The 25638-nt window shown below is 34.4% G+C and overlaps 1 protein-coding gene across 1 annotated transcript in view; it reads right to left on the reverse strand.

The window, feature by feature from the left end:
- LOC148603060 (secretin receptor-like) overlaps nucleotides 1-24626 on the reverse strand; it is a 135801-nt gene extending 111175 nt beyond the window's left edge. Inside the window, exon 1 of the mRNA XM_088551772.1 lies at nucleotides 24474-24626. The gene's annotated coding sequence lies outside the window, so the exon portion shown is untranslated. The remainder of the gene's footprint in view (nucleotides 1-24473) is intronic.
- Nucleotides 24627-25638: the final 1012 nt, after the last annotated feature.

A 25638-nucleotide genomic window follows, 5' to 3' on the forward strand; every position in this document is an offset into this window, starting at 1 on the left:
AAACCCTACTTTAAATATGTCCGATGTGCAAAGTTTTGGAACTCCTCAGGTTGGGCATGGCATGTTTTCGTCTATTGTGAGAAAATTTACTACTTTTAATTTATTACTAAATCGGTAGAAATTTTCTGCTACTCGTATTTGTTGCAATATATCGCAAATTATCAAATGTTTTGGTTGCGAGAGATTTAGCCTGATAGTTTAACCCATTTTTCATATAGGAAATGCCTGCACCAAATCAGGACAATTGCGTTTATTTCCAGCTTTTGAGACACTAATCTGATATTCCCTTTGTGATACGGACTTTCCTTTTGACTCTACCCTGAATGTTGTCTAAAATTGGATCACTTAATAATTTTGTTACAACCTCACCGCTCATTTCCACACAATAGAAATGAAGAAATATTATACATCTACATTTTAGATTTAATTATTCGATCTCGTTTATTAACTTGAAATACTACACTATCTGTGAAATTACTTTCATTTCACTTAGTGATGTTATTTTTTTAAATCGCTACAAGATATCAAAATCAATCACTCAGTCTCGATAGTTCAAAATAACAAATAAATAATGTATTTTAGGCAAACTACGTCACTTTTAACATTTTGTCAATTTTTATTCCTGTTAACTTTTCATTAAAAGTAATGATAATAAATAGTGCATTTATTGGAGCAAAGTGATTGTTAATCTGTCTTGTTTATTGTTTCTAAAGACATTTTCCCAAAAGAGTGTATACATTGCTAAAACGATGGCTGATTGACTAACTGAAATTATATTTATTGCTACTTAGGCCATTCTGTAATAACTACACAGGTTGTAAAAGGACTACATGTACGCATTCTTTTACTGGATGTCTTACCTATTCAAAATTATTGAGGACCCTTATCCTACCGATGCACTTAGCCAATACTCTCAGTTTTTAACGTTAAGCTATTAATATCCTCTTCCTCATTGAAATAGTGGTCCTTTAGCGTTTACTCCTATGAATGATTTATAACAATACTAACTACTTGTGTGTTTTATTTGGTACATACCAAAAGGATCAATTTTTTATTCAAATAAGCTTATTCGGTCCTTAAAGCAATTAAAACTACAGGTATTTCATATCTTTAGTAATATTATGACCAATTTTATTACGTTAGACATAAAATCTGGTTTTGTTTGCCCACAATTTTTTTTACTATCTAATCGATAAAAGTAAACAAGAAAGTCGATATCAATCAGGAACTGCAGGCTGTTACTGTTATACCACTGTTAATAAATCATCAGTAAGATTATACTTCATTACTCTTTTGAGCTACAGATCCAACGCTTGCAAGAAAGGTTCTAACAAATTAATCAGTTAAACAATGCGGATTTGCTAATATCTGTCAGTTTCTGATATGTAATGAAACCTTTCCCTTCTTCCTTTTTTTCAGTTTATTGTATATGACATGTTACATAACAAAAGCATTCAGTTTACTGAATATTGAAGGGTTCGCACATAAGCATTGGATAATCCTTTTAAGATTTCTTGATTGATTTATTGACAGATATAATGTAGTTCATGTCCAATGACAGACAGTTCATGTATTTTAGGACGAGCACAATCGATAAGTCGAAGTGCTTTTTACACGTAATATTTTACGGAGCAGTTTTATAAAAATCAGTCAGGAAGGAATTCATGCAAAAACCCGACGAATTCATTTTCATTTCTTGTTCAAAAACAGTTACTGATCACATAACCAGTCTTACTTTTTCATTCGGTCGTTGCGCTTTTTGCCCCGTGCAGGTCCGGGTGTTAAAAGGATAGGCCTGCAGCAGCGCTAAGCTTGTCCACAGAGCAACTTGGATGTGTGCCCCAGGTGGTTGAATGGGGTACCCCTGGCGTGTTACATGCTGGGGTTGTCAGGCTATATAACGGAAAACCTGACCGCAAACCATAGTGGTGCGCCGTGTTGGGAAAGATGCCACGTTCCTCGCACTTTAAAGAACCCTGCTGTGGTATTCGATAGGAGTAGGAACCTTTGCGCTCCGCCACAGGATGCTAAATTGCCCGACCTTACCCATCCCCCTTTTTCCAGTGGCAATAAAAATTTCTCGACCCTATAATCCTTGTGACCCATCCTTTTTTTTTTATTTCATGTTCATTTTATCATCCATTTCATGTTCATTGTCCGAATATAGCTGAAATATTGCTGCTCGGACGTTAAACCCCAACAAACAACAAACAAACTTTGCGCTTTTAAAAAGAAAAATTACACAGATTGTACATGAATTTTGTACCCTGCAAGAGTTATGGTTCTTGATTATCTTTAATTTGGTTGAATGAAGTGGGAGGTAAATGTATAATTTTCTCAAAAGAACAGAACTGAATATGGAAAGGACTGTTACTCTAAAGTATAGTATATATTGGCCAATAGAGAATCGCCCCATGCAGGTCCGGTTGTCAAAAGAATAGACCTGCAGCAGCGCTAAGCTTGTCGTAAAAGGCGACTAAATAGTGCTCAGAACCCTAGTCGGGGGCTACGGCGCTTTGCCCACAGAGCAAATGGGTTGTGTGCCCCAGGTGGTGGAATGGGGTACCCCTGGCGTGTTACATGCTGAGGTTGTCAGGCTATAATACGGAAAACCTGACCGCAAACCACAGTGTTGCACCGTGTCGGGAAAGATGCCACGTTCCTCGCACGTTAAAGAACCCTATTGTAGTGTTCTCCCGGAGTAGGAACCTTAGGGCTCCGCCACAGGAGGCTAAATTTCCCGACCCTACCCACCTTTCCCTAATTTCCAGTGGCAATCAAAATTTTTCGACCTCATTGTCCTTGTGTCCCATCCCTTTTTCATTTCATAATAATTTCCTCTCATTTTATCATCTATTTCATGTTCATCGTCTGACTATAGCTGAAAAATTGCTGCTCGGACGTTCAATCCCAACAAACAAACCAATAGAGCATCAGTTGATCGATGGGTTTTTCTACCCCATGAATCACCTCTACATTAGGTGTTACTTAAGGAGGTAGACCTAGGGTAAGGGACATAACTCTTGAAATCACTGATATGTTTGTATCATATTCAATTTCATCAAAACCTCTCGAGCTTTTGTTTGAAGCAAAATAAAATCAATCTAAGGTAATTAGATGCTTACATAAGATGGCTGTAAAATGCAGCATACAAACGTTCCAATAAGAGTTGTGTCCCTTACCCGAGGTCTACTTCCTTAATAATAGAGACAACAGCCGGTCCGTAGGCATGTCCCTATACTCAGATACATTATTTATTGAATCACACTTTTCGTCATTCTTATTTCTTAAATGCCACTTACATGGTGGAGAAGCAATGAATATTAATTTTAAAATTAGATTGACTCGACCTTGGATCGGATCCATGGCTTGCTGCACTCGATGTTTTTTGCGTTACTACGATACAATTAAGTTGGTTTAGATTAAAAGAAAATGTAGCAACCAACGGTAAAGTAAGCCCTGAAAGGAGTACTTATTCAAGATCAGAGATTTCTCCCGTCAGGGTAAGCAATTCTGTCATTAATTGAGTGACACGAATCATAGAAGTGTCTGTAAAGTGATAAAATGTCATTTTTTTTTTTGGTTTTAATTCCTTTGTCATGAATGAAAGCGACAATTGTTGACCACTGCAAAAATGGCTTAACCATGTAACAACAAAGACTGCCTGTAACGTCGCCAGGTGGTGTTCTTCCTACCAGGAATACTCTTAAAGAGTAATCAAGAGAACAAAGTTGAAAGCTTTAGAAACCACAGAACCGTTATAAACTTCAATAAGACAACATACAGTAACACACGAATGCAAATAATTTGATAAATAAAGGAGTTTCCTTTTATATGTTAAAATATCATTTTGTACAAATAACCAATCATAATATTGTAAATTTTGATATGATTCAAGGAGAAACCTCTCATTAGCACCATATGTTTTACACATAGGCAGGTCTTAATCCAAAAACTAATTGTATACAAAAAGTGCTAAAAATACAAAAAAAAAATATAGTGGACGTCGCGAAGGAAAAAAGTCGGAAATTGAAGTTACATGTGAATTTTCGATATTTAATACAAAGTTAATATTTGGCAATTCACTGCTATGTTTATAATGAAAATAGTTCCATAGTATTACCGCGTATAATTATATATTATGGAAAATTGGCATGCAAAACAAAATTATGTTACCACTATCTAAAAATATATTTTGTTATGTATTTCATATATGAGAGGTAACAAATGCTTTCCATGAGCACACTCTTACATGTATATCTTAATATAGAATTTCCCCGTGCAGGTCCTATTCTAAAAGAATAGGCCTGCAGCAGCGCTAAGCTTGTCGTAAAAGGCGACTAAATAGTGTTCAGAACCCTAGCCGGTGGCTAGGGCGCTCTGCCACACAGCAACTAGGATGTGTGCCCCAGGTGGTGGAATAGGGTACCCCTGGCGTGTTTCATGCTGGGGTTGTCAGGCTACAATACGGAAAACCTGACCGCACACCATAGTGGTGCACCGTGTTGGCAAAGATGCCACGTTCCTTGCACGTTAAAGAACCCTACTGTGGTATTCTCCCCGCCACAGGAGGCTAAATTGCCCGACCCTACCCACCTCTCCCCATTTCCAGTGGCAATCAAAATTTCTCGACCCCATTATCCTTGTGTCCCGTCCTTTTTTTCATTGCATCATCATTTCATGTTCATTTTATCATCCATTTCATGTTCATCGTCTGAATATAGCTGAAATATTGCTGCTCGGACGTTAAACCCCAACAAACAATAATATAGAGTTTATGCATGTTGATGCTTTCCGAGTAAAAAGTTATACATTTATTTATCTACAAGCCCAAATTATCCTATTTATATAATATTTTGTTTGATTAATGAGATAGCGCTGCTAAAACAAGAACAAATAAATTGGTTATTACTGACTAAAATGGTCCTCTCAATGATAGTTATCTCGGTAAATTATTTTTTATTTTAATTCACGACGCAGTTTAGACAAAAACAGTTTAAATCTTCCGATAAATAAAAGCACTCGTTAACTCGAGGACGCTTACCCTACCGGTGCACCTGGTACATGCTCCCAGTTTTTGGTGGAGTCCGGGTTGCTCATTTACTTTTGTTACTTTGTATGTATGATTTTAGTTACTTTATGTTCTTTGTTTTGTATGTCTGTTTTCCATGTCTGGTCTTTGTCTCTGGATTGCATTCTTTTGATAACCTTGGTTCCCTTGATTACTCTTTTAAATCGGCGATTTTTTTGTATTACTTTCGGTTTTATTTGAGAAGGAGGCACTTTATAAATATAATAAATTTCGTAGATGGTTAAATCTATTTCTGGAAAATACAAATGTTCGATTGAAATACAAATATAATTCTGGGAATCAAACGAGTGTGTCATATTCTCCTATTTTTGGCTCGTATCTCAAATGTTGGAAAAAGCTAAAAATAATAAAAATCCTTACTCGTCCCCTATGTTCAACAACGGAAAGCGTCAACTGTGAATAGGAATAGATTTCTTTTTTTAAATAATTCTATCGTTTCATTTCTCAAAAATATAACAATGACATTTTCAATTTTAGTTGAAGTCAACAAAAGAGTGTTGACAAATACAATCACGCGTCTTATATGCAAATGACTATTGTTGTTAATTTTTTAATGAATATGCTCCTTTATGACACGTGTCATATGAAAGTCGAAGTTTCATTTCTATGACCGGCTCTTATAATTGAAACGCTGTATTGTAATTTACTTTGGAGTATTTAAACTTGTCTGATTGATATCACAAAAAAACGTCGGTGCAAACTTTGTCGTTAGCATTGATGTCACATGGACATTCGTCCTCATTTTATTATGTTACATCTTATTTTTCACTTACCAATGTTTGTGAAATTAACATTTGGCACAAAAATTAAAGATAATATGTATATTTTTTTTCAGCATAAAAGCATTTCTATTTTTTATGAAATAGTTTCAAGATTTCAAGATTTTATTTTGAAACTCAGGCACATTACAGTGCAACATAAGCATATTATACAATACTAATCAAATATATAAAGACAATACAATATACATAGAATTACAATTAATGAATTCAAAAACATGGGGGATAGTGAGTTGACAGATTTAAAATAATGGACATATTTGTTTAACAAAAGATGCTAAATTAATAAGAAGTTTGTTATGACAATATTTTAATAAACCAATCATTTTGGTTTCACTGGGATTGTTGATATAATATCGAGGAATGTGCTTCAACCGTTTTTCAAGTATATCAGGGTACTGGCAGATAAATAGATAATGAAATTCACTGCCAACCTCTCCGGAATTACATTTAGTGCATATTCGATTGTCTCTTTGGACATTCCTCCATCGTCCTGTCTCTACGGGGAATTTAATGTTTGAAGTTTTGTAATATATAATCTTTGAGTAGGGTTTAGGCGAAGTAAATATGGTTCCAACACGAACTCATGTTTAAACTTAAGATAAAATTGCCCTCTCGATGTATTAGTAAGTTCAGCATACCACTTTTGAACGAATTGGTCTTTTAATATCTGTTAGTAGAAATAGTAGAAAATCATTTGAATTAGAACAAAAACTTTTATAACGAAAATTAGATTAAATTGCTATATTTGGCATTCGGCATCCCTCTAATGAGGTTGTCCTATTTTATGACACTATTTGTATTCGAAGTCACGTAAATGTCGTAAATATTACATTTGACCTACCTTTGTTTTATTGGATAAATTATGGTCACATTGTTGACTTGACAACGGCACGTGCGTCCTTAATTTCTTCCGATAATTTCCGATATTACTTAACAGTGCTGAGAAGGAAATGGCCAGTATGTAATTCCACACAAAAAATTTCTGAAAATGTCGGTACATTCAATTTATCAATTCCATCTACGTTTTTCAGCTGATGACGGTTTGTTCTAGTACTTTTTCAATATGGACTGTCCAATTTAACATAGATCATTGCACCAAGTGACAATGTTAAGAACTACCCCAATTATGTTTACTTTTCCGGGAACCTCTCACTCAATATCCAAGTTTTCAAACATTTGTATAAAAGATAAAATATATTATTGATAGAAAAAATGTTCTCCAGCTGTTTAAAAAAGCAACAAAGCCGAAAAACCAAAGGAAAACGCATGACACATTCATACTGGAATCATGTAGTAAGTTAACAGACTTGTGTATAACTATTAGATGATTCCCATATAAGAAAGTTGCGTCTTCTCAGTCAATTTTTCTGGCTTTAAAATTCAAATGCCGGTCACCTAGTTCCATTGTGCAGGTCTCGCTAATTGCACGAATTCAAAGATTGTTGAATATATCCCCGTCTCGATTATGAATTCGTATGATAATCGAGTAGACCTTTCAACTGATGCATATTCTTTTGATTATGTATGCTCATATATAACGTCAGTGTTTAGGGATTAGTTAATTAAGAATTTACGTGTTGACCTATCGACATTTTAGTTTGTGTAATGATTGTTACGCTCAGTTTCCCCTCTATCAAGCGGAAGTGTCAGAACTGTACCAAAACAATTTACTTGATGAATATATGACTATTCAGTAATTATAGTAAATGTCATTTTCCGATCCCTGTACTGATGGATAGTGTTTCTATAACGACAAACGGTCAGTTCCTAAATTAGTCATTATGCAACTTTATCGGACATAACAGTACTATTAGTAGCCGTTAAAACAATTTGTGTTCAGTCGGCAACTTCTGCAAATTAAAGATAGATCATATCTAACATTGAAAGTATATAGATTTTCCTCAGTTTTATTATTAAAATTTCAAAAGTACAAACTGTAAAATTTAAATATGTAAAAAAATGTAGATTATCGAAATCATTGAGCCCAAGTAAAGGCCATTTTAGCAACATTTTTATAGATGCTTTCGGGCATTTACATTTTTTTGCCAAGTGTCATTAAAATTCGTCTAAAGAACACTTATTTGACATTCTGTTATATTTCAAAAATAAAATAAGGGGTCACCGTATTGTTTTTCTTGAAAATTCCTATTATAAATCTTTAGAATATTTTCCATCAATAATTTTTACTTTGAAGGAGGCTGATTAAAGTTATGGTTTGTAATTTCACCATCAATAGTTGACCATTTTGTTTTCGTACGCTAATGCAAATAACAGCAATTTTCATACGTATATATACAGGTTAACTTTATCAAGGTTGAATACAATATGATATTTAAATCACAGTTATTGTGTAGTACAGGTTTGGTGTTGATATTTGGTGATAAATTGTAAAGAAAATTGACACAATTATAAACCAGATAAATAAAGTTCACCACCACATTTCCGGTTTGTTATAATCATGTGAAAGTGAAATAGGTAGTCAGCCAATTCAAAACGCTCTGATTGTCGCTATGTCTTTGTATTTAAAAGATGTCACAAAAGTCATATATTTTATTTGTGTTTTAAAGAAATCTCACTCAGATAAAATATTTCAATATCCCTGTCTTAAAAGTGGAAATATTTTTGTGGATACATGTAGATATTTCGAGTAAAAAGCATTTTTAGTAATAAAGTTATAGTTCGTCAATGATTTTTGCATTGAATCATAGTCAATATACAGAGAAAATGAAAATGTTCAATACAAATCTGGTCAACTTAATTATATATGTACAGTTTTAAACAGAGGCTGTTTTCACATTTGAGATATATCTTACCGGGATGAAGTTCCGTGATATCGATGCGACATTAGTATGTTTACTGGATCACTACTAATTATTATTAATATCATTATTATCAAAATTATTATTGATATTATTATCATTATTTTCATCATCCTTATTTTCTTTTATTTTGTGGTTCTTTGTTCTTTTATTTGTTTGTGTATTTATTTGATTTGTTTTATTTGCTTTTTGGTGTTTAAATCAGTGAATCAAAAATACTTTTGAATAACATAAATAGTTCATATAAAAAATCCATCAAGATACTGTTACATGAGAAATATTACTCAATACTTATGAAATTTTTAAATTTTCCAAAAATAGGCTAATGATTGACTAAGATTAAAAAAGCACAAATGTAAATTTCAATAACTGAAATTTACATGTTAAATGGCATTCAAAGGCTAAATCTGATTAAACATAGAAACCAGTGTGCATTTTTTTAAGTTGTCAACTAAACTTCAGGTTAATCTTCATGGTAATGTCATGCATTGAATATTTGCTGCGAAATCGATCGTTACCATTTGATATTATGTATAAAAACGAATTCATAATTTTAATATATTATTAAAAAAAAACGAAATCATTATTGTCTCTCAAAATGCACCCTAGCCGAGGGCTAGGGCGCTCTGCCCACAAAGCAACTGGGATGTGTGCCCCAGGTGGTTGAATGGGGTACCCCTGGCGTGTTACATGCTCGGGTTGTCAGGCTATAATACCGAAAACCTGACCGCAAACCATAGTGGTGCACCGTGTTGGGAAAGATGCCACGTTCCTCGCACGTTAAGGAACCCTACTGTGGTATTCTCCCCGAGTAGGAATCATAGGGCTACCCACCTCTCCCTTTTTCCAGTGGCAATCAAAATTTGTCGACCCCATTGCCCTTGTGTCCCATCCCTTTTTTATTTCATCATTATTTCATGTTCATTTTATTATCAATTTTATGTTCATCGTCTGAATATAGCTGAAATATTGCTGCTCGGACGTTAAACCCCAACAAACAAACACAAAATGCGTAAAAACAAAATCATTATTTTCTCAAAATATGTGTTTGCTTAGCGCAGCAAGATACGACCACAGCCAGTTAAACTTTGTTCACTTGAAGCAAGTGTGGACGCAGTATTAGTTTAAGAAAAACTAAACATGGGGACTTCAGGTTCATTTTGGCCACAACAACCCATTATCAAAGATCTCGATATAGCAAGAAACATTATCTACCTTACAGGACACATATGTTGTCTTACCAGCAAAAACAACATTGCTTTGTCGGCAAAAAAAACATCCAAGGTCTATTAATAGAGGTACCACTTATTTATGTTGAACACTCGTTCTACCTTGTGTTAAAAAGCTATTAATTGATTAAGTTGTGTTTAAACAGAAATGTTTGTTTTTGTTTTCATACATGTTTGCGTTTAATTTCAAAAGATTTTTTAGAGATAATGAAAACCCTAAATCTGTGCTACCTCTATTAGTCTCTCTACCATAGACGATGCTTGTGATCTATCGTTTTTTGACACCCGGACCTGCACGGGGCTATGAAGAAAAGAAACATATTTGAATTTTCTCAATTAACAAATATTTTGACTGTTTTTCACCCCGCATAAAAAAACATGTAATAGCATATGCTGCATATGCTACTCGATCGGTAAAAACATGAACTTCACATTCATATATGGCATGTTTGACTCGTTGAAAGTACTGCCTATCGTCTGCATTTGAAACAAGTAAGTTTTACTTAAGCATCGATAAGGAATTTGGGCGGAAAGATAGTAGGCGGTACCGCAATGAAAAGGCAAAACACGAAATACTACAGAAGTAAGAAGAACTAATGAGCTCTGGCATGGTGGACAGAATTTACTTCTGTCATGATAACGACCCTGATGCTCGGCAGAAGTAGTATAAGAAGATTTGTTTCGTTTGTTGGGGTTTAGCGTCCGAGCAGCAATATTTCAGCTATATTCAGACAATGAACATGAAATGGATGATAAAATGAACATGAAATGATGATGAAATGAAAAGGGGATGGGACACAAGGATAATAGGGTCGACAAATTTTGATTGCCAGTGGAAAAAGGGGGATGGGTAAGGTCGGGCAATTTAGCCTCCTGTGACGGAGCCCTTTGGTTCCTACTCCGGGAGAATACCACAGAAGGGTTCTTTAACGTGCGAGGAACGTGGCATCTTTCCCAACACGGTGCACCACTATGGTTTGCGGTCAGGTTTTCGGTATTATAGCCTGACAACCCCAGCATATAACACGCCAGGGGTACCCCATTCCACCACCTGGGGCACACATCCCAGTTGCTCTGTGGGCAGAGCGCCCTAGCCCTCGGGGCAGTATAAGAAGAAAGGGGAGACATGTCTAACAGTGACACTTATACAAATTCGAAAATTCACGGCAAAATCGGATCTGAACATTATCATTGCGAAGATCTTTCGATTACAGGCCCTTAACATATAAATGTTTATACGACGCGTTCAGGTCCGGGTGTCAAAAGAATAGGCCTGCAGCGGCGCTAACCTTGTCGTAAAAGGTGACTAAATAGTGCTCAGAAACCTAACCGGGGGCTAGGCGCTCTGCCCCCCAGAGCAACTGAGTTGTGTGCCCCAGGTGGTGGAATGGGGTACCCCTGGCGTGTTACACGCTGGGGTTGTCAAGCTATAATAAGGAAAACCTGACCGCAAACCATGGTGGTGCACCATGTTGGAAAAGATTCCACGTTCCTCGCACAATAAAGAACCCTGCTGTTGTATTCGATAGGAGTAAGAACCTTTGCGCTCCGCCACGGGAGGCTAAAATGCCCGACATTACCCATCCCTCCGTTTTTCTAGTGGCAGTCAAGGTTGTCGACCATATTATCCTTGTGTCCCATCCAATTTTTCATTTCATCATTATTTCATGTTCATTTTGTCATCCATTTCATGTTCAACGTCTGAATATAGCTGAAATACTGCTGCTCGGACGATAAACTCCAACAATCAATCAATGAATCTTTTCTTTTCTACAAGCTCTTTGCACAAAAAGAGCTGTGTGTGGTGGACAAATCATGTTTATATGTTTAATTTAAATAATTGTTGGAAAAACAGGCAATGTCGCAAATAAACATTACACGTCAGTCATCCAACAATTCATTGTAGTAATGGTTCCGTTTAAGTAATACTTGCTGTCGATAATAATGACAATCTTTATGCAATAGTAATCCCTGCTGAACATATGATGACGCAAATTTTTGTATTTGATCTGAAATGTGTAAATGTGCGAAATATAAAAATAAACTGTCGATCAATCCTAGAAATCGGTCAAATAATAACTCCAACTTTTAATTTCCTAAAGAAATTGTGTTGAAGTTGAATAACCTTCCAACGTCACAACCTTTTATAATTATACCAACACTTAAAGATGATTGACAAAATCGCTATTCTAACACTTAAGTTTGTAAAAAGTTTATTTTCTCATTTTGTTTTGAAACAAATATTCTTAACGCTGCCAGTAACAAAAGTTTATTCACAAATGTCCTTAATTATTCTTTTATGAAGTCACGTTTTTTTCCAGAGGTAAATCACCAAAACATGAATCTTTTGTTATAAACTGTTCTAAAAGAGTAATCAAGGGAACCAAGGTTATAGCGGTAATCAAAAGAATGTAATCCAGGGACAAAGACCAGACATGGAAAAGAGACATATACAATAAAGAACATAAAGTAACTAAAATCATACATACAAAGTAACAAAAGTAAATGAGCAACTCGGACTCCACTAAAAACTGGGAGCATGGACCAGGTGCACCGGTAGGGTAAGCGTCCTCTGCTTTTCTAGAAACACCCGCCGAGTTGCCTAATGAAGCCAATGACATTTATGGCCTATTTTACGACTTTGAAGATTAAATAACATTGCTATTTCGCCCGTTCGTCAAATTAGATATATGTTCGATTTCATTAATGTCATCATTTGTGTAACAGAAAATTGCTCATCCTTAACCGACATTGTTTCGTATTTAAAAGATTTTTTTAGAGTTTTTGAGACTCCGCATATGATTAATGTACCACTTTGCTAGTAAGCAGTTTCACAATACTTTACTTGCTCCTCCTTCATTACGGCAAAATATTTGTCAAAGAAATCAATGGAACCAAGATTCGAACGATAACTCTTTTGGTAAACAAGCACATAATCCTATTTTGTGCATTTGTTTGTTTGGATTCGTACTTTTCACTTAAAGGAATATACAACGAGGTCATAAGGGATAGCTAGGATTTCCACCTTTTCGTACGTACTGCGTTTGTATATAGGATTGCCATGCCTGTAGCAAGTTACGACCATTTCAGTGTTTTACAATTTCCGATTTTTACCTTTTCTTTTGGGTATTCGTCTTGACTATTGTCTACAGTTTATCGTTACGGTAATTATTCAGATTCACTCTCACGGTTTATACATATTTTGACCCTGTCTTATGTTATACTTTCAATTGAAGGTTATTATAGTTAAATGCAATAAAGCATCTATAAACAGACATATGTAACATTTGTGATGGTAAATAAAGTGTAAATGCCTTAAGGTATGGGATGTGTTTAAGTCCCTTGCCTATTCTCTTGTTTTCCCAACGTACCAGATCGCTGATTTTCTAAGACACTGTATTTCCCACGATCTTTAGGAACAAGAAGTCTGATAAAAACCTATCTACCATTTTTGTTTAAATTTACATCCGTTCCATGCATATTTAATTACATTGTGGGCCACGTGCAGGTCCGGATGTTAAAGAATAGGCCTGCAGCAGCGCTAAGCTTGTCGTAAAAGGCGACTAAATAGTGCTCAAAACACTAGCCGGGGGCTAGGGCGCTCTACCCACAGAGCAACTTGGATGTGTGCTCCAGGTGCTGGAATGGGGTACCCCTGGCGTGTTACATGCTGGGGTTTTCAGGCTATAATACGGAAAACCTGACCGCCAACCATAGTGGTGCACCGTGTTGGGAAAGATGCCACGTTCCTCGCACGTTAAAGAACCCTACTGTGGTATTCTCCCGGAGTAGGAACCATAGGGCTCCGCCACAGTAGGCTAAATTGCCCGACCCTACCCACCACTCCCAATGTCCAGTGGCAATCAAAATTTGTCGACCCTATTGTCCTTGTGTCCCATCCCTTTTTCATTTCATCATCATTTCATGTTTATTTTATCATCAATTTCATGTTCATCGTCTGAATATAGCTGAAATATTGCTGCTCGGACGTTAAACCCCAACAAACAAATAAATTATTGCGGTAGTTTCCTGGTATTTCATAAGACATAGAATTTTGCAAGGTTTTTTTTTTTTTTTGTTTTTGTTTTTGTTTTTGTTTTTGTTTTGTTTTCAAACATGTTTGCAAAAGCTTTTAGTGATATCAGATATATTGTTTGAACACTATAACTATTGGCAAAAAATTAAGCCATGCATTGTCTTATTAGTATTGTATTTCATTTGATCGATTTTATTATGTATTAAAACTTTGAATTGGTAGATTTGATATTTTTTATCGTTTGGAATATACTTGAATACAAATTTTACCATTGTCCAATATTTCAACGTAAACCATGACCCGATACAATGTTCCAGTCATGATAAAAAAATAAGTGCATAAAGTTTCGCCGTTGTCCACCCGTTCATTGTTTAACACGACCCGAACAAATAATGTTTTACAGTGACTTGTTAGATTGTATTCATGTCTCTCCTCAATCATTTGACCTAGTTACATGGACGAGAGTGTCAATTTGATACCACAGGGCCAATAGCCTTATGTTGTTTTAAGCATCAATTCACCCCTTGAGTTTTTAATAAAACCTCTTTCAATCACAATCTAATGATTTTCAGTAACCCGTTTGTAGTTAGCCTGATAAGACTTTGATTATACGGAAATACCGGATTGATTTTGACAAGTTCCATATTATTGATGAAGCGGTAACTACAAAGGCTTTCCGAATGATAACTTACTTGACTGACACTTCCTAATGAGATTTCAAATGATTACTGTTTTACTTTTACTGCCGATGGCATTGGTTTTCAAATTTTTTTCTTGTAAATATGCTTTTATATCCTTGCCAAAGTACTAAAACAAACAAGGATTTTGTGAAACCAAATAAAATTTTCCATCATTAAAAATCATTACGAATTCGGAAATGGCAGGGTTCTTTTTGTCAGTTCATATACTTTGTTTTACATTACGAACATACGAATGTAGCAACCTACATGAATGCTTGACCTTTGTAACAAGTCTTTCTTTTTCAACATAAAATGTACTCAAAGGTAGAAATTTCCCAACACTATAATTTTTTCTGCCTTTGGTACTTAAGGAGGTAGACCTAGGGTAAGGGACACAACTCTTACAAATCATTTGAAATTCACCATTTTACATCAATCTCAAGTAATCATCAAAGTAACTTGGACTGATTTCATTCTGTTTCAAAGGAAAGCTTGAAAGGCTTTGATGAAATTGAAAATACTATAGATATATCACTGATTTTAAGAGTTGTGTCCCTTACATTAGATCTCCCTCCTTAAGCGAAGAAAAACTCGACAACTGTCTTACAGTTACTCTTCCATCATTAAATCTTTTCAATTTATATATCCATTTTGAAATAAGAGCAAACGTGAACATCCATGTACATTACCGATGGCAATGTGAACCCAGACACAAATGATCAGACTTACCACTTTCGAGAATTCAGCAGTAATTTTAAAGTGTCAATTGGTAAGAGATTTGTTTGTCTTAGGCACAAACAGAATTTTCAAGTGATTTTGTTTCCTACATAAAGTGCATTTTCTTGAATCATTAAAGTTTGTAGCCCAAGTAATTTTTAAATGCATTAATGAATATTGTCATACAGTTAGTAGCCTGCTCAGAACCCTAGCCGGGGGCTGGGGCGCTCTGCCCACAGAGCAACTGGGTTGTGTGCACCAGGTGGTAGAATGGGGTACCTCTGGAGTGTTACATGCTGGGGTTGTCAGGTATTATACGGAAAACCTGACTGCAAACCATAGTGGTGCACCGTGTTGGGGAGAATGCCACGTTCCCGGAATAGGAACCATAGGGCTCCGCCACAGGAGGCCAATTGCCCGATCCTACCCACCTCTCCCTAGTTCCAGTGGCAATCAAAATTTCTCGACTCCATTATCCTTGTGTCCCGTCCAATTTTTCATTTCATCCACTTCATGTTCATCGCCTGACATAGCTGAAATATTGCTGCTCGGACGTTAAACCCCAACAAACAAAAATATTACGTATAAATTTACCTACACCAAGCACAAAACACTACCTTAAAGCAATAGGGTTTGTAAGTCTCGTTCTAGTTTCAGTTTTTCTCCCGGAATTTTAGATGTTGAAATCCGAAGGCCGGTCTGTATTTTATTGTCAAATTCCGGTAAATGAAAACGCTGTATCACAATGCGAAATCTTCTATTTCTATGCTTTTCTTAACATTTTTATTCAGTAGAACTAAATATTTGTCATTTATTTTTTATCAGTATTTTGTCACAAAAATATATTTTGCTTTTAACATTGAACTCAATGCTATGTTAATGACGAATCTCTATGCATTTGAATGGGAGATGAGGACCCATTTTCATGAAATCACGGAGTCACGTGTAATTAAACATGGTTGATGTCATCACTAGTGGACTATAGGTCCCGGGTGGTATTATCCAACTCATTAGTCAGACATGTCAGACCACGAACCATAAATCTTATTTTTTTACCGAAATTTACTATACAAATTTGCCACAATATTATTACTACTTTGACATACATTGGTAGAACTTATCGGCGCAGGATTTGGCTGTCATTTTGATATTTTTGGCTTTGAGTGCTTCTAGTACATATAATTCATTGTTGAATCTAAAACTTCCAAAGTATTTGGTTCTAAAGCTATTGATAAGCGGTTACTCCTTCAAAAATCGAGTAAAGGCCGAAAGTACAACTGAAAACTAATTGTGAATTTAGAGACTTGAGTCCATCTCAAATAAGAAAACATACAGACTTCTGACAATTCTTGAAGGACAGAATAATTTCTTTAGGTTGACTAAAACGCAGATATTCCGTCGAATGTTGTACTTTTTGGTTACCTTTTTTAGCACGAAACTGGTGTCTACACCATATAAACAACTTCATATTTAGTGAATATATTTATTGTTATATAGTTTATATTTTATAAAAATACAATATAATTTCTTGGGCTTGGATATAGTTTTCTACATGTACACGTTTTAAAGACAAATGTCACAAAAATCCACTTTTCTTTAAATTTATATATTTTACTATGGTATTAAAAATGGTTATTGTATTACAATAAAGTTGATATTTTTAGGTAATATTCATAATCTTGTGTCCTTACATTTTTATTATATTTTAATGATTGGTATTTTGGTACACTTCAAACATTTTTTTTTAAGTTTATTTGAACAAAATGGTTCTATTCGTTATACAACGCCCGTAAGTGAATTCATTTTCAATTCTTATACTGTTGAATATGTTTGAATGAAATTTCCTTACGCCTAAGATAAATACGAATATTCCAATACCAAATACGTCTTGACAAAACTATGGAGTCTTTATGCTGACTGGTAACCCGTCAAGCGTATAACTTTATATTAGCAATATGATAAATACATAATACTCAACCTGTCACAATTGTATATATCATGTGATTTAATCTAAAAATAAATAGTTTCTCATCTACGTACACATGATTGATTTGAATCGGCGTTGAATAGAATTCATCAATTCCTGACTAAAATTGATTTAGCGTACTGCATAAATCATAAAAGTAATTTTCAAAGTTATCAACTAATTTGCAGGATATATGTTCTTTCTATTGAAAAAGAATTCACAACTGATTTATTTCATTATTGGGTTACAAGAATTATGCAACTGCCTTGAATCTAGACTTTAGTGCAATAAGTAATCATCAAATGATATATTTTCAGATTGAAAAAAATCAATCAGTTGGTCTTTTGAAATAAGACATTCCCTTCCTGATAGTGTTGCTGAAATTCCTGAAAGTAACCAGACTTATTATTATGCTTTTCCTTCAACACAGGATACATTGATAAGTATCAGTCAATTATTCCTTTACTGATCACTCAAATTATTTTCCTCGACAGCACAAAAGCCTTTAGAAGATAATTGGAACATTACAAAGAGAAAACAATGGAAGCAGGTTTTAAATGGTAATAAAAAAGAACATAACAAAGATAACGACTTGCCAAGAAAAACACACACACATCAAAGAGCATGATATAAGCAAAATAACACGCACATCGAACACAATTTATCCGGAGACCGGACTCCACTTTAACATTCATTGTCAATGTTTATAAATCACTTAAATATTTTTACGTTACCATATTGTTAGTAGTGGAAAAGAATATATATGTTCAAATGCATTTTTTTTTATATTGTAGTAATGCAATAAAAATATGTTTCTACGATTGATTGAAGATTTTGGTTTTATATCTATAGAATATAATTTCTGCATTTCTATACAAGAACGGGTATTCAATCAAATTGGTCCACTTCACGCTAATATGTAACTCCGAACCATATTAGAATATACCAGCTTATAAAGGCAAACTACCACAGGTAGGAATAACATTTCACTAAGACACTAGCCCACTAGCCATGCAGTCGTCACACTATTTCACATATGCTGCAGGACTGCGAGGGAGCAGTGACTACGAATTTGGTGTGAATCTGTCGATAATGACATGTTGAATCTACAAATTAAACACCTTCCGTAATTCAATATCTTGTTAAGTGGCTGTCATGTTCCCGATTTTGAATTTTTTTAATATGATGACAAGAATTTTCTTGAGCATGACAAACAAACAGTCCTCAAAATAAAAATATATTTGCCAATATAAATACATTGAAAGAATATGTTTTATAAAGTTTTACTGCTACAGATTTTAAGTTTGGTATAGAAATCAAGCCATCTGTTTTATAGAAAGGCTTAAATACAAACAAGGGGTCTTTCAAACCGATATTTTTTCTATGAGACAGCCGCCCTGTGCAGATCCGGGTGTCAAAAGAATAGGCCTGCAGCAGCGCTAAGCTTGTCGTATAAGGCGACTAAATAGTGCTCAGGAACCTAGCTGGGGGCTAGGCGCTCTGCCCACAGAGCAACTTGGATGTGTGCCCCAGGTGTTGGAATGGGGTACCCCTGACATGTTACATGCTGGGGTTGTCAGGCTATAATACGGAAAACCTGACCGCCAACCATAGTGGTGCACCGTGTTGGGAAAGATTCCACGTTCCTCGCACGTTAAAGAACCTTGCCGTGGTATTCGATAGTAGTAGCAACCTTTGCACTCTGCCACAGGAGGCTAAATTGCCCGACCTTACCCATCCCCCTTTTTCTAGTGGCAATCAAAATTTGTCGACCCTATTATCTTTGTGTCCCATCCCATTTTTCATTGCGTCATCATGTCATGTTCATTTTATCATTTATTTCATATTCATCGTCTGAATATAGCTGAATATTGCTGCTCGGACGTTAAACCCCAACAATCAATCAATCAATCTATGAGACTGCCTATAATAAACTGGCCTATCGACACAAATTCTCACACTTAAAAAACACTTTTGAAGTATATTTCCTTGTTTGTATGCCATACAATAACTTTTTTCACTAGATATTCCGTCAGTTTATAGACGTTGCAGTTCTAGGTCGTATTTAAATATTTATCACGATTAAAGTATACTCCCTACGAGTCAACAAGTCGACACTCTATTTCCAATATGCGGCATGAGAAACAGTGACAACTAATGCCACTGGGTTTGGTATGAAAACCATTGAAAAAAGATTACTGATTTTCATTTATAAGAAATTCTAGCTATTTTAAAATAATAAAAATGTCAAACAGCAGATCACGAAAATCTCTGAACAAAGTCATACGTTGTCCGACAATTCAAGGTCGACGACGTATTTTACGTCATCCATCTAGTCAATCCTTCATTTTCTCTCATACTATTCGAAGACGAATTTAAAAGCCGTCAGACAATTCGTGAATAATCTATCCGTAAAAGGAGTATCATTTGATGCCTAAAGACAGCAAACGAAATTGTTACATTAGACGATGAAAACATAAAAGGGACCGTCGTCTAGCCTTCAAACAAGAATGCCAACCATTAATCGACCCTCGACGAGAAATTTAACAGATAATAGGACTAATTGAATAACTAATGTGTCATTCTTATCAATGGAATCATTTCGATTCCTAAATAAGCTTTGGGCTTTCATATTAATAATGTCATAGTATGATTTGGTATCGCGAAAGACCGATTCCATACGTAAATATAACAATTACTATTTCAAAACATCAAATGTTACTGACAGACTTATGTAGGGATTTAACGGGATGCATTTGTGATATTATGGCTAATTGTTCTGTTGTTTCCATTTTATTCAATATAATGATATTGTAAATAAAGTGATATGAACTATTTTACGATAACAGTAACATAGAACAGGTTCCCGTGCAGGTCCGGGTGTTAAAAGAATAGGCCTGCAGCAGCACTAAGCTTGTCGTAAAAGGCGGCTAAATAGTGTTCAGAACCCTAGCCGGGGACTAGGGCGCTCTGCCCACAGAGCAACTGGGATGTGAGCCCCAGGTGGTGGGATGGGGTACCCCTGGCGTGTTACATGCTGGGGTTGTCAGGCTATAATACGGAAAACCTGACCGCAAACCAGAGTGGGGAAAGATGCCATGTTCCTCGCACGTTAAAGAACCCTACTGTGGTATTCTCCCGGAGTAGGAACCAAAGGGCTCCGCCACAGGAGGCTAAATTGTCCGACCCTACCCACCACTCCCTATTTCCGGTGGCAATCAAAATTTGTCGACCCCATTGTTCTTGTGTCCAATCCCTTTTTCATTTCATCATCATTTCATGTTCATTTTATCATCAATTGTTATGTTCATCGTTTGAATATAGCTGAAATATTGCTGCTCGGACGTTAAACCCCAGCAAACAAACAAACAAACATAGAACAGGAAAAATCAGCGTCAACATTTATTTGAAATCTATTATATATACAAAAAAAAAAACTTAACAAAAACAAAAACAAAACAAAACAAAAATTAAAAAAATACAAGAACAAAATAAGAATAGTGCTGATAACTTCCTGTCGAGCTCGAAATCGACCTATTCGATTAATTCCTCTCAAACTATTCAAAGAAGAAACTATACTTCGTCCGACAATTCGAAATCATCGACTACGTGTTTTAATAAATGTAATATGTACTTATTAATTGCACTTAGTTGATTCTCTTTAGATCACTAAAAGTTAATATTAAAAAGCAAAATCGATATCAAAATATTTTAGCATTGCGGTTTTATTGATATCATCAAAGAAATAAAAAAAACGCATATTTATTCGAACGTCACTGGCATATACATTAGGTATGCATTTTTTTATACTGTTATAACACATAAAACGGGTTTTGGCATACTGGAGTCCACCCAAAATTTATTCCATTACGCTTGACATTGGATGTTCCTTTGTTCTTTTAATAATGTGTATGCCTTTAACATATTACCCAAGTTCTAAGAACTTTTAAAATGCGCAATTTCCAACAATAAACCATTTCTAACATGTGATATATATAATTGGTTAATATTTTTTCACCGATACAGTTACTACTTGAGTAAACATTAACCAAACCTGTTTACTTCATTTTTGAATTATTTGTTCCGATATGATTTTTTTTCATCATGTTATTAAGATTACATGATACATGTTATGTTTGTGTATATATGAATTTGCATAAGGTACATTTAATTATTAATTGCTGGCTTATCGAACATTGACATCTGCTTAATAAGAATTATTATTAAATAACGTTCGAATATTGGCCTAAATATGATAAAAACTGCCAATACAATACACAATACAAAAGTGCGCCAATACGGGATTTAGCCGTCCAATACGTCATATTGGACTGTTTAAAATCCATATTGGTCTAATGTATTTGGACTAGTTAGCCAATAAATGTATAATTAGGTAAGGTTTTTTCCATATTGGCTGAGGTATTGGTCCTCGGCTAGAAATATTGGACTTCGGCTACGCCTCAGTCAAATATGCCTAGCCTCGTACCAATAATTAAGCCAATATGGGAAACCTTTCGCAATGATACTATATTATACATTTTTTTTAGAAATAAACTTGAGTCGAGAATAAATAGACTGATTTATTAGTTCACACTTATTATCACGATCGTCTTTTATTTTAAGTCTGCATTTGGGTGGTTTTTCAAGAACATGTTAATCTTACAATCATGAAATGTGATTAGATAATACCTTGGGTAAACTTCTGTAAAAAGTAATCAATGGAGCCAAGATTTGAACGGAAATCAGAAGAATATATTTCAAAGTCAAAGACAAGACATGGAACAAATGATTTTTACAAAGAAAGAGAATAAATGAACACCACAGAGCCCACTAAAAACTGGACGGATTGACTAGGTGCAGCGGTAGGATACGCATCATCTGCTTATTTAGAAACACCCGCCATAAAATATCACATTCGGGAAGATGAAATAGAAAAAGAAATGACACGGATAACAAATTGGTGCTCATTGTTCAGATTGATATGCCATAATGATCCACGAGCTCATGATGACGACCAGAAAACCTCTGTAGTGATGACCTATATCTTATAGCAACACAATCCTGTTCCAGATGCCTAATTGTAAGAGTTCCAGCATGATACAAGAAGCCCGCGTAGTTTCGGCAAGTTCTTGCATAACGTATGACTTTTGATATGAAAATGTCATACGCAGGTGATGAAAGAATGCTTAAACGCTTCCAGTTAGTCCAATAATGGATTAAAAACAAATAAAGGTGATTAAATCAGGGTAAGTGAAGAACAAAATACTTGTTTGTTAGTGATTTGTAGCGAAATGTACGGTGGCATATTTTTGTCAATAGAATTTATTCTGGAAGTACTAATGTTCGTGAGATACCAATTTTCTTGGTTTTTGTGGGCAGGCCAAACCACGAAATTTGGTTCCCAACGAAAATAAGTTTTCCATTGGTGTGTATATTTATAACCTCAAAACCACGAATTGAAAAAAAATCCACGAACCTGTGTTTCTTCCCTAATCCACGAAAATTGGTATCCATGTATTTAAGTACTTTCATCTCAGTACCTAATTTATGTTGTCCAATTTTCATTACGCACTAAAAATAAGAAACAATTTAGTATTTTTGTTACTTCCTTTCTGTCCAAATATCGTTATTAATGAAAGATGAGGAAAACGTTAAATTCAAATTTTATTTTTGTATGAACCTCATCCTAAATATCTTTACATTAAAAAGACATGGAGGTAATTTGTTTTAATTTGTGTATTTACCTTGACCGTAGATATAGGACTAACAGATATACGTCTATACAAGCTACTATAATGCGTTTATTTTACAGTTTATCAAGTATTTTCATATGGTATTTACATATAAATACTTCGTAAATGCATGTAGAGATTGGAATAGTTGATTATTATATTATTTAATCATTATTTATCCAGTGATAACAATTTGACATTTTTTTATGTATCCTCATAAATGACATTGTGTAAAAAAAACATGTAGTTGTTGTATATAAAACACTCATACTGTTACAAACTATTTCATATATGAAATATCCATAATAATATTCTACCAGAAAAATTAAGATATTGTATTATATAAAAGGTATATTAGATTTAATTCCATGTGGTGGCATGAAGATTAAATATAATACCAACCACACGCACTGTTCAATTCAAGCAATAGACCAATGAATAATAGTTAGAAATTAAATGTATAAGTGGAAACATTCAATTAAAAAGACATGTAGCGCTATATACCATATCAAAGATTAAGAGTAGAAAAAAAACTAAAAATTTAAAGGGAGATTACTATTTTCAAAGGTTATATAACACTTTATTGAAAAAAAGACAGAGATAATGTACGACCAATTATTGTTACAATTTAAGTAGTTTTATTTATGTATACAATACTCATATTTATATGTACATAACTGTTAATTGTTATATCAAACAATCTGACTGCAATTGAAAAAGTGTAGAATAAATAGAAAGTTAATTGACACTGGAAATATAAAGCTACTAAAAATAAACATAAATATTTACGAACAGCGTTAACTATCGTAAAACAAAAAGAAAGAAGATGACCATTGCTGATTAACGTTTACCTATTCTGTTGAATGTGAAATAAAGAAGAGTGCATAACCCCAATGAAAATGACAACAAATAAGACTTATGCTTAAATGCAAGTGAAGCATGATTTCAGTAGCAGTCCATATAAAATTTAGGCACTGTGATTCCTGGTGCAGAAAAACGCACAGAACAAATGATGGTCTATGTGTGCTATATATATGTTATTTGTCAATAGTCTTTTTTGTATTTAGATCTGTACTTTTGAGGGAATTTCACCTTATCCTATCACTAAAGCCAACCAAATCATACCAAATCACGAATAGAATGATAACTCTTGCAAAGTGCTAATTTCATGTGCAATCTATATAAATTTTATCTGAAATTCGCAACCCCTAAATGAAAAATTAAGTTTTACATGTATTATGTGGTATGTAAATGAATCTGAATAGGAAAGAAAAGTAAAATTGGTGGGTTTTTTAAATTCTCTTGTCTGATTTTTATAAAGACTGCTACATCAATACACGTCGATAACGCTGTTACTGATAACTTCATTTCTTAAAAACCGTTTAGTTTCCTGAAAAAGAAAAACGAAAACTTTACTTACCATATGTCTTTGTTGTTCGCAGGAATTGAAATTACAGAAATCCAATCCTCATTAAATTCAGAATGCCAATCACAAAATAGGAATATCTCTTTATTTTTCAAAACTATAATGATTTTTGAAAATTCCTTCTAATATCCATAGAACAACGTATAGTTACGGGAAGAGAGAACGTGCATGAATACAGTTAAGTATTATAGATATCTTTGACTTGACTAAACTATAAAGTTAACAAGGATTGTTTTATCATGGGGCCAATGCGTTTAATAGAGAGATAACGGGTAAAGTAATTAAACGCTTGTTATAGTACGATATGACATTATAATTACAACCCCCTAAAGTGGTGTTCCATTCAGTCCAATGTCCAGTCTAATATTCGTTACGTAAAAAACAGGCCTTGTTATTCTCGTCACGTTGCCTTGTGAATTTACGAGGATGTGTCCCTAACATAGAAACAGGAGAGCGTTTTTTTTTTTTTTTTTTTTGTTTTTTTTTTTTCATAGTAAAAACTATAATCTTATGAACAAAACATTTCATTTTTGATAACGATGATAATAGTGCATTATAATGTTGTACCCCGAAGAAGCAAATTAAATAGAAAGCGGTCTTCGTTTTATTTTTTTATTTTCAACAATATAAATTGCAGATCAAAATATATCGCAACCAGACTTACAAGCTTACAATTGCTATAGGCCAATCATAACCTCATTAAGGCGTTTGAATTATAATTAAGAAACACGAGACATCTGAGATATAATGAAATTCTAATTCAAGAAAATAATATAACATTCTTACCAGTAAAAGTAGTTTCCTATCATTGTGCAATGCTTCTCCCTATTGGTAGATAATTGGAGTTTTCGTCTTATTGATTACTTATAACAATAAATTTGGTCAACTTTTAACATTGGCGTTCTACCACTAATTACATAAATCAAGGAAAGCTCCATTAACGCTATAAGTTCTGAAATGATTATAAAATCATGTTGATAACCAAATTAATGCTAAACATAAAATGAATGTTTGGAAAAATAATAGTTTTTCGAACAAGTATATTTAGTATTAAATTATATGACGGATTCTTATAAAATATTTCCTGTAACTTAACTTTGAATCTTGACAACGATATCGGAGTAAATTCCGGAACGCATCAGTTCTTTTTGGGAAATGA

The sequence above is a fragment of the Perna viridis genome, chromosome 11 (assembly GCF_037379345.1).
Source record: "Perna viridis isolate PV_CMFRI_1.1 ecotype Kerala chromosome 11, ASM3737934v1, whole genome shotgun sequence".
NCBI lineage: Eukaryota > Metazoa > Mollusca > Bivalvia > Mytilida > Mytilidae > Perna > Perna viridis.